This window comes from Sarcophilus harrisii, chromosome X (genome assembly GCF_902635505.1).
Source record: "Sarcophilus harrisii chromosome X, mSarHar1.11, whole genome shotgun sequence".
Lineage (NCBI taxonomy): Eukaryota > Metazoa > Chordata > Mammalia > Dasyuromorphia > Dasyuridae > Sarcophilus > Sarcophilus harrisii.
In genome coordinates, this window is record NC_045432.1 from 69,027,151 (window position 1) to 69,038,611 (window position 11,461).

The 11,461-nt window shown below is 42.6% G+C and overlaps 1 pseudogene; it reads left to right on the plus strand.

Moving 5' to 3' along the window:
• The first annotated feature begins 8,375 nt into the window (after positions 1-8,375).
• Positions 8,376-10,653, plus strand: LOC100926608 (annotated as a pseudogene).
• Positions 10,654-11,461: the final 808 nt, after the last annotated feature.

Genomic DNA, 11,461 nt, shown 5'->3' on the forward strand with positions numbered 1-11,461 from the left:
CATTCAGAAACTGCAGGGTAGAATAGTCCTCAATGTGACCATGAGGCTACAAATTTTGATCAGTCTTAATCTGAATGTATTGTCAGAGTGGGCTCTGTTAAGGAAAACTTGGAGGGACTTCTGTGAACTCCTGCTGAGTGAACCGAGAAGAACCAGAAAAAAAGAAATGCATGCACCATGAACATTATAATGTAAAAGTGGACAATTTCGAAAAGCAGCAGAACTCTGAGTAATACGGTGCTTAATAATTACATCAGTTGCCAAATCATGGCTCCCTTCTCCCAAAGGAAAGGTGGTAGATTATAGGTGCAGAATGAAGCAAACCTTGCCAGATATAGTCAATGTGCTGTTTGTTTTGCTTAACTGTACTTTGTACTTTGCAGTTAGATGGTGCAGTGGACAGAGTGTGTGTGTGTGTTGGGGGAGGGGGGTGGAGTCAAAAATCACTTCCTAGCTATATGATCCTAGGCAAGTCACTTAACTGTTTGTCTCAGCTTCCTCATCTGTACAATGAGCTGGAGAAGGAAATGGCAAACTGCTCCAGTGTCTTTGGCAAGAAAACCCCAAATGGGGTCATGAAGAATCAGACACAGCTAAAAAAAAAAAAAAATCAACCAGCAGCAACAACAACTTTGTTGCTTGGTCTACTGTGGCAGAGGTGGTAGTGGTGGTGGTGAGTGCAGGGAGTCATTGGGAAACGACACCTATGTTTTTAAAGCATCAATAAAATAATATTTAAATTTAATTTTAATTTTTAAAATATTTTAAAATAATATTTAAAAGGAAGGGGAAGATAATTAAATTTCTTTAGATTTCATTTCCTGGGGGCTGAACCCTAGCTCTCAGTCCCAGACTATCCATGATGTTGTTAGTCCAACAATGACTCGATTGCTTTTTTCACTTTTAAAGCAATTGAGCTGAGATCAGGCAGCTCCAATCTGCCTCTCACATGCATGTTTGCACAATGCTAGCTGGACTACATGTCACAGGATAACCATTTCCCCGGTTGCACATGGCCACATACGGCAACTCTTCCATCAGCAAGACACCTTATCCCTTGGACTAAAACACAGCCTCTCCAATACCACTGACAAAGCCAAAAGGATTTAAGAGTCAAGTTGCCCTTTTAAGGCCTTTCTTTCCTCCCCTCTGCCCTCACCTCCGAGTCTCTACCTGTGGCATATCAGGGATTCCCTCCAATTCCAGTAGTTCCTGGATAAAGGCCAGAGTTCAGATGAGTGGGAAGGTAGCTGGATAGGTGAGTCATTTTCCCCCAAGATTTTAGTAAGTTGGTATATTTATTTAAACCCACTGGCCAAATGTATTTAAACCCAAAATACCTTAGAGAAATGCACCACGAGAAAGCGAAACAAATTCAACAGTGGAAATAAAAAGAGAAAACAGCATTTGGGAAATGCTGAAACAAAATTACTTTCCACAGCCTGCCCTAGAGATCAGCAGATAAAGAGCGATGGAGCCATGTGTTAACAGTTAAACTGGGCAATCTACTGAAATACCGGTGTCCTTGATATAAGTCTTGCACAACTGAATTTGCTTTTTGTGCTTTGAGGTTCTTGGCTTTGGTTTTCATTTTTAATGAACAACTAAGCCCCAGCCAGACAGCTCCACGCGTGTTCCATGAAAGCAACTGTTCCATCTGAAGTTGGATTTTAAAGTAACAGCCCAAGCTTCTTTAATCATATCATTTTATTTAAAAAAAAAAAAACATTTCCAATGAGAAACAGGATCTGAAAGACTTTGTTCTCTCTGCTACATGTATATTTCAAAAGACCATGTGTGTTATTCCAACCCTGTACATTTCAAATTGATCTGTAGTCAGTAATTTGTTTAAAAAAAAACCTACGGGGATGAAATTGTGGATTTTAGCACCTTTAAATTTAGTGCCCAAAGAAAACTTGTTTAATTAAAAGAAAAACCGTTAGGTATTTGCATGCATCTATTTTAAGAACATACAACTAACATGTGGATGAGTCACTTCAGTAGACTTTTTAATTAACATAGTAATTAGATACCCCCAAACTGATAAAACACAGGTTTTCTTTTTCTTTCCTTTCTTTCTTTTTCCTGCTTATATGTTATGGTGTCTTATTTAGCTTTCCCGGCCAAAAGATGAAACTCATTTCCATCATCACTCCTAGTCTTGAAGGTTGATATTATTAAATGACAAAAGCCTTGGACTTAATAGAAATTATCCATCACCTCTCTTCCTTTATTTCCTCATCTTTTGAATTTAAATCAATGTCCTTAAAAACAATTAACGGAAAACCTCACGTAGATGATTTTCTTTATGAACCCATTGTCCGGAAATAAAATGTAAGAATGCCATACTTAGAAAGGTAAGAAATCAGTCCATCAAGAGAGACTCTGGATTTGTTCATGTGCATTTGAGGCCTGGGAATCATGTGGAAAATAGCCAGAGATGATTTGGTCTCCCTCAGAGTACATTTCAAGAACACTGGGAGAACCAAAAGGAAATAAAGAGAAAGGATTTATTTAAAAAGAAGTTGTTGACACAAAGTAGAAAGTTCTGCTAAAGAGTACATTTGTTATCACTGATCATATGGAGCTCTGGGTGATAGCTTTTGTGTTAAAGGGTGAATGATGTGGAAAGTATCCTTTCTTTCCCCTCATGGCTCTCTTAAAGAAGCTGTACAATGTATCTATTGGGTTGATTGCTAGATCTGGAGAAGAAAACTCAGGCTCCAGTCCCCGCTAAGGTTGCTTACTTATTGGCCTGATCTATTGGATTGGATTGGCTTAGATTACAATCTGCAAAGATGGAGGAAATTCTGATGGGATGGGAGAGACGTTTACCCTCAACAATCCCAGAGACTGTATTTTAAAGCTGGAAAGGATCCTATAAGTCATCTAGTTCGATCCCTTCGTTTTCAATGGAGAGATCAGTGGTGAAGTGACCTGTGTCCAAAACATATGGCTATTAAATGGTATACCCGGGAACATACATGGTGTTCCTACATGTCTATTTGAAAGACATTTTGAGAGACCCTGGGAAGCAAAGTCCTGTTCTCCATAAACCAGAAAAGGCCTTCTAAAAATATAAGGCAATGCAGAGCAAGGTTGTCTTTTTTCAAAGGTGCTAAAATCCCTGCCCACACTTTCCTCAGAAAAACAACTGTAGGTATGCATTCACTGGGGAACAATGAAGTAAGCGGTTCCAGACAGAGAAGGTCCGGGAGTAAAGGTCATTTTTCAAACTATTCTGTCCAGTCACATCTTTCCTTTGGTCTTTTCATGGCCTATCTGAGCACAAGATGTCACTGGGTACCATGAGAGAGGGCAAATATTTGTCAGTGAACAACATGTAAACTACTTGCTGAGTGCAAATATTCTTACACTTCCCTTCTACAGTCTTAAAAATCCCCTGAAGAAATCCCCCGAGACTGCTGTGCTTACTGTTGATAATGATAGCAGAAGTGGTGATTTGTATTGTCAGCTTATGAATAAATAAACCCATCTGGTGCATGAAGTATTTCAGCAGCAGCGCCCAGTGACAACACTGTATGGGCCTATTATTCATGTGAGCCACTAGGTAGCAAGCCCCTCAGGACACTCTCTTACTGTCAGCTTCTTGTGTAGCCCTCAAAAGGAAATAAAACGCCTACTTCAGATGCTATATGGATACCCAAGTTCTTCTAGGATCTATACTGATTTTTTCAAAAGTTGACTATATATTTACATCTATGCAAATATGTTTGAAACATGACTAGTGTATTCTGGGGGAGCAACAGACTAGCAAAGCCACGATTGTTTTCCACGCACTGATGGCATTTAATGCTTCATGGGATTTTTTTTGTTTGTTTTTTTTGGGAGAAAAGCAATTGAGGTTGAGTGACAGGGTCACACAGCTAGTAAGTGTCAAGTGTCTGAGGTTAGATTTGAACTCAGGTCCTCCTAACTTTGGGGATGGTGCTTTATTATTATTTTTACTCAAAACACCTTGGTACATACGAACAGTTCTGGTGGATTAAATCGAAAATAAGGCTGTGATCAGTCAGAGGTGCTCTGTTTGGAGGCAGTGTAGTGCTGAGGAATGAACACTTGTCATTTCATTACTTGTGTATCTTCGGAGAAGATGATGAGTAGGGATCATAAGCAGGATATTTTATTTGTGCTACAAACTGATCATTAAGGGAAGTTCAGGAATGGTGATGCAAAGAAAGTCTGTCCCATTCCTATGTAACAGAGAATAGCGTTGAAGGTTTGGGAATAGATGTGGTAGCATTTTTTATTTAATTATTAAATGATGATGGGTTAGCAGTTTCCACAAATGTCCAACTCAAGAGTTTATTGTGGCATTTTGGCTTCTCAAGACTACCACTGCAACCAACATTGTGACAGGCCCCACCAGATGGAAAGATTTTACCGATGAGTATAATGATGACTTAGCCAAGGACTAGGCTGGCTATGTTTCAAGGGGCTGATTACCAGGTTAATTAACAAGCATCCAAATATCAATTGGTGAAGTACTAAATGCATGAGAATTAATTGCCAAACTTAAAGATCATTTTAAGATGCCATTGCAGATAACCATTTTGGATTTTTTCTTTCTTGAAACCATTGGTTAGGAGAGTTGGTTTATTTAATTAGAAATTTTTCCAAAAGAAAAAAACTAACTTGTTTGATCTTTACCCTAATAGACTTTGGTGAGTATGCTAACAACCTAAAGGCATGTAGTCAAAGAGTCAGAAGACAGAGTTGGCTGAATATTCAAAATTTTCAGGATAGTTTTATGATGGTGATAGCAAAGAGCAGTGTTGTTGTTCAGAGTATATGATACTTCATGGCCCCATGTAGGGTTTTCTTGGCAAGGATAATGGAATGGTTTCTCATTTCCTTCTCCAGATTATTTTACAGATTAGGAAACTGAGGCAAACAGGGTTGAGGAACTTGCCCAGGGTCAGCTAGAATTTGGATTCAGGAAAAGTACTCTATCACTATTGATCAGAGAAATGCAGATTAAGACAACTCTGAAGTACCACTATACACCTCTCAGATGGGCTAAGATGATAGGAAAAGATAATGATGACTGTTGGAGGGGATGTGGCAAAATTGGGATTCTAATACATTGTTGGTGGAGTTGTGAACACAACCATAATTTTATTTAATCTATTGATTAACTAATTAATTAATTGATTGATTGATTATAGTGAAGCTTTTTATTTGCAAAACATGGACATGGCTCTTTTCAACAATGAGACGATTCAGGCCAGTTCCATTGGTCTTGTGATGAAAAGAGCCATCTTTTCAATAATGAGACGATTCGGGCCAGTTCCATTGGTCTTGTGATGAAAAGAGCCCAGAAAGAGGATTATGGGAACTGAGTGTGGATCATAACAATAGCATTTTCACTCTTTTTGTTGTTGTTTGCTCACATTTTGTTTTATTTCTCATTTTTTTCCCTTTTTGATCTGATTTTTCTTGTGCAGCAAGATAATTGTATAAATAAGTGTAGAAGAATTGCACACATTTAACATATATTAGATTACTTGCCATTTAGGGGAGGGAGGGGAGAGAAGGGAGGAAAAAAAATTTGGAACACAAAGTTTTGCAAGCATGAATTTGAAAATAATCCATGCATAGGTTTTGAAAATAAAAATCTTTAATTAAAAAAAGATTATATGATGATCAATTTTGATGGATGTGGCTCTTTTCAACAATGTGATGATTCAGGCCTGTTCCAACAATCTTGTGATAAAGAGTCATCTGAAACCAGAGAGAGGACTGTGGGGATTGAGTGTGGATCACAGCATAGTATTTTCACTCTTTTTGTTGTTGTTTGTTTGCTTGTTGTTTTTGTTTTTTTCATCCTTTTTTCCCATTTTGATCTGATTTTTCTTGTGCAGGATGATAATTGTGGAAATATGTATGAAAGAATTGCACATGTTTAACATATATTGGATTACTTACCGTCTAGGGGAGGAGGAGGGAGAAGAGAGGAAAAAAAATTTATAACACAAGGTTTTGCAAAGGTGAATTTCGAAAAATATCTATGCATATGTTTTGAAAATAAAAAAATAAAATATTTTCTATGGATAGAGTTCAGGGAATCCTGCGAATTTGAGTGGGAACAAAATTATAGCTTTATTTTAATATAATTGCTTTCCCTTGTAACCCTATGTTTTATTTTATACATTCAAAAACCTTACTCTGAGAATGGAGTCAAAGACTTCACCAGATGATGGTGAAAGGGGTCCAGGACCCACAAAAAAGGACGAAGGAGTCCTGATGTAGAGGATAGATTTGAAAGTGGAGTCAAAATCTAGATTTTGATACCTTCAGCCAGTCAATTCATCTCTGAGCCTCTGGTCCTCAGCCCCAAAAGGGGACAGTAAGAGTAGCATTTACCTTGCAAGGCTGGATGAGATAAGGTATGCCAGGTACCTTAAACCTTAGTGTTTGTAAGACACTAAAATTTGAAATTGGACATTCACCTCTCTTGGGTAGAGGTGGGGATAGAGTTTTTATCCTCATTACCACATTTGAGGAACCCACCTGAAATCTATCAAAATCAAATCTATGTAATCTATGAGAAAATAACAAGAGATAGGGTTAGAGGCTAGACTTGAACCTTTGTGTTTTTGACTCCAGGCCTAGGATGTTACTATGTAAGAGGCTATACACTGTATTTTCCTTAGTCTTGAACTGCAGTGCTAAGATTTTCCCCAAACCTTTTCATGGCAAGCTCCTCTCCCCTCTCTGACCCCATCCCTTCCCCTAGGGTGATAACAACACCTTAACTCCAGCAAATATTGTCTCAGAAGAAGACAAATGGACAAGTTGGATCTGGGTCCCCCATGGGGACCTCCAGGGAGTTGGGGGCGGGGCCTCACTTATGGAGGTTTCCCCTTATTGAATTAACAATGGATAGCTTTTGGAAGTTTTCTCTTCTCCCCCTTTGCCTCAAATATAATTAAATCTTGACTGACATTGGTAGAGTATCCACTAGAGGAACAGCACATAAAAGTTAATGAAATCTCAAGGGCTTACTGGCTTTGGCGCCATTTTATTTTACAATTGATAAACAGAAGGGGGTGGGGTCAGAAGGCACGCATGCTCACAATGAGAACTGGGCGGGGCCTGTAAGCCAGCGGTAACCAGGTAACCATCTTCCCGCCCGGTCTCGCGGTTGCTGTCGCTCTGGGCGCCTCGAGATCAGCTGTCCTCTTCAGAAACTGCCCTACTTACGGATTTTTCTCTTGTCCTCGACGACTTTTCGTTCTTTTGTCCTCACGGGAGACCTTTTGTTCTCCTGGGGAGATCTTTTGGTCCTTGGAGACCATTCCTCGAACTTTTACCTCTCCCCTGAGACTACTCTCCTCAGAGTAGCCTTTTTCTCCTCAGAGACCTGCGGCCTTTTCCAGAGATTTCTCTCAGCGTCTTTTTGTTCTCCTGGGAGACTTATTCTCCTCAGAGACTTTTCTCCTTCTCAAAAGATTTTTCTCCTCACTTTTTTTTCTCCTCACTTTTTTTAATCCCCTAACTTTTTTCAAGAGACTTTTCACCTTCTCAGAGACTTTTCCTTTGCTTCCCCAGAGACTTTTCATCTCCCCAGAAATTTTTCCTTCCCCTTTCCTCCTCCCCTCCCCCTTTCCTCTTCCCCTCCCCCATCTGCCATAGGAAGTGACCGTTAGCGCCGCCAAATTGCTTCGCAGCAGCATCACCATTATCCTCCTTGAAGTCGTGGTCGTCATCAGCAAAGACCCGGTCGGTGACGTGTGACTGAGTGAGTGTGACCCTCTGTCTGTCCGTGGGTGAGGTCTTCACCTCCCTCCCCAGCCCTTGCCCCACTGGTCCCCCTCTCTCGGGTGGTCCCCCACTTCAGGTGGCCTCCCGCTAGGCCTCCCCGGCCTCATTTGTGAAGCCTCCTCAGCAACCACTTCAGGCGGCCTCGCGCTAGGCCTCTGCCGTCGCCGCGAGGCCTCCTCGGCAACCACTTCAGGCGGCCTCGCGCTAGGCCTCCGCCGTCGCATCAGGCGACTCCCCGGCCTGCCGCGAGGCCTCCTCGCCAACCACTTCAGGCGGCCTCGCGCTAGGCCTCCGCCGTCGCATCAGGCGACTCCCCGGCCTGCCGCGAGGCCTCCTCGGCAACCACTTCAGGCGGCCTCGCGCTAGGCCTCCTTGGCAACCACTTCAGGCGGCCTCGCGCTAGACCTTCTCTGCCCCACCTCAAGCAGCCTCCTGCCAGGCCTCCCCATTCTCCATGGAGGCCTCCTCTGCCACCACCTCAGGTGGTCTAGTGCTAGGCCTCCTCCCCCATCAGCATCACCCAGGCCTCATCCACCTGAGTGCCCCACTCTGAACTGCCCTCTTCCCCTTTCCCACCCCACCAGGGCCCCAGCCTAGGCCATCCCCCCTCCCTGCTGTCACCCTCCCCTTCTCCTCAGGCACTGAAGCTACAGACACAGTCATGGCGACACCCACGTCCCCCGCAGACATGGAGATCGCAGAATGGGAGCTGGCTTCCGACAGTGCCACTAGCAACACCTCTGCAGGGACCACCACTCCGGTGATGATGACCCCAGGCCTGACGACCCCGGGCCCGATGACCCCAGGCCTAGTGATCTCCACTTCAGGAATGATGACTCCAGGCCCAGCGACCTCCGCTTCAGGGATGACAACTCCTGCCGCAGTGCCTTCCACTTCAGTGATGATGACTCCTGCCGCAGTGCCCTCCACTTCAGTGCTGAGAACTCCAACCTCCTTGGTGTCCATGGCATCCCTAGGCACAGACGAGGAAGAGGAAGAGGACTCTATGCTGACGGGCTACGGTGTAGTTACTCGGGCAGTTGTCGCCATCGAACGGGAACTCCATGGTTTAGATATCAGCAATGGTTGGCCCCAAGCCTTCCTGGAAATGGCAGACCTGTGCCACGACTACCCATACCGTGCCGCTCGCGCCTGGGAGAACAGAGCCCGCAACCGGTACCGGGACGTGAGTCCCTATGATCACAGCCGAGTCCACTTGATGGTGGCCATGCCGGCTATGGGAGGAGGCTACCACCCCGGGCTGGGCTTGGCTACAGCAGCGGGTGGAGGTTCCTCCTCTTCCTCCTCAGCCTCCTCGAGCCTGGGAGACCAAGGGGGAGGCGGGGACGAGAACAACGACTACATCAACGCCAACTTCGTGGTGGTAGAGGAGGCCCAGCGAAGATACATCCTGACTCAGGGGCCTCTGCCCAACACCTCCGGCCACTTCTGGCTCATGGTGTGGCAGCAGAACAGCAGGGGTGTGATCATGCTCAACCGGCTGGTGGAGAAAGAGACTGTCAAGTGCTCCCAATACTGGCCCCTTTGTCAGGGCCAGGTCGTATTCTTTGAGGAGGTGGGCATCAGTGTGCAGATGCTAGGGGAGGAAGTGAAGCCCTACTACGAAGTCCACTACCTGAGGCTGGAGAACATGATGACCGGGGAGTCCAAAGCCGTCTCCCATTTTCACTACACCAGCTGGCCAGACTTTGGGGTGCCGGAGTCACCCGCCTCTTTCCTTGCTTTTCTTTTCATGGTGAGGGAGTCCGGCTCCCTTAACGACGAGCAGAGCACTGTGGTCATTCACTGCAGCGCGGGCATCGGTCGCTCAGGCACCTTTGCTCTCATTGACAGCTGCCTGGTCCTTTTGGAGAAGAGAGAGAACCGCTTTTCCCTGAACATCAGACAAGCCTTGGTGAACCTGAGAAAGTACCGGATGGGACTTATTCAGACCCCAGAACAGCTGAGATTCTCCTATGTAGCTATCGTGGAAGGGGCAAAGTACCTCATGGGAGATCAAAGCATCAGGAAAAAGTGGAAAGCACTTACCCAAGAAGACCATTGTCGCAGTTATAGCTTTGATAGTTCTCCACCTCCCAGCGGAATAACTAAAAAGTGCAAAGCTCTGAAGCTGGTTCTAGATGAAGAAGAAGAAGACTCCGACTCTGACTCCGACTCCGACTCCGACGACCTAGATGACGACGAATCAGATTATTCCGATCTAGCCACCAGAATGCCAGACTCCGGAGAAGAGAGCTGTGAAACTACTACCCGCAAACGAAGTCGAGAGGAAAGCAAAGGCGATTCCAGTCAGGAGGAGGGTCACAAAAAGGACAAGAAGTCCAAGGTCCCATCTAAAAGAAAAAAGCCCAATCCACCAGACCTGTGAATAATTGAGGCATCCAAAATATGGCCTCAAACCTCTTCCATCAAAGAGAAGAGAAGGCCTCAAAGATACCTGTTTGCAACATGACCTGTACACATCCACCCAAAAGAGCCCCACTGGGAGGAACCTTTGTTAATGTTAAGTGTTTTCGAGGTTTAAAAAACCTTTTGAGCTTTAAAAATGCATAAATTAGATTAGCTGTTTACTTTGAAAAGTGCTTATACAAATTGTAGAAAGAGAGAAAATGGAAGAAAACACTTCCATTATGCTACCATTCTTTTGGTATTTTTATGTTTTGGGTAGCATTAAGTTTTTGGTTTTGACCAAAAAAAATGTTATTTTCTTATTTTAAATCTCATTTTAGTTGCTGAAGGATCACAATCCTTGTCTTTTGAAAAATTTAATGCTATGTTATAAACTTAATATTGAATAGCAATACAAGGAAAGAGGAGGTTTACATTATTTATTTCACATTTATTTATTTTACTACTTAATTTATTTCATTACTGGAAATATTTATTTCACTACTTTACTACATTACTTTGCCAGCATTAAATGTTTTAATTGAAAAAATATTAAAGCTTTGAATAACAGCTTTATGGTTTGACAAGCATCTTAGTAACTTCAAGTAGAGATTCATTTTAAATAATTTGTAGCAAACTTAATACTGCATAGCAATACAACTAAGTAACTTATTTAGTATCTATTTACATTAGCAGAAAAATATTTATTTAACTATTTAAAGTCAATATTCAACTATTTAAGGTACTTGCTTAGTAACCATTTAAGTTATTTTACCAACATTAAATGTTTTAATAACAAAAAATCCTTATGATAGGTATCAGTTTAACATGTGTTTTATGAATTTCAAAGATAGACTGATTTGTAATAATTTGCTATAAGCTTGATATTCAACATCATAAACTTGCTCAGCAATGATTTGCATTTACATCAATTTAAATTGATTAAAATATAACAACTTTTCAGTCTTCAGCAGCTTTCTTGTCTATTTCTTCTCATTTATTTTTCCCTTTATATGGTGCAGTAATACATAATGAAGCCAGAAAAAGAAGTTGAAGCAAGGTTTTAACAAACCATATAAGCCAAACAGAACGGGTTATATTTTATCAGTGAATCAGAAAGTAGCCCTTACACTTGATTGAGCTGGGGAGTAATATGATCAGATGTGGGTTTAAAGCAAGTGAGTTTGGCAGCTGTGTGTGTGTGTGTGTGTAAGATGCACTGAGATGAAGAGGCTTGAGAGCAGGGAGACCCCTGACAACCATG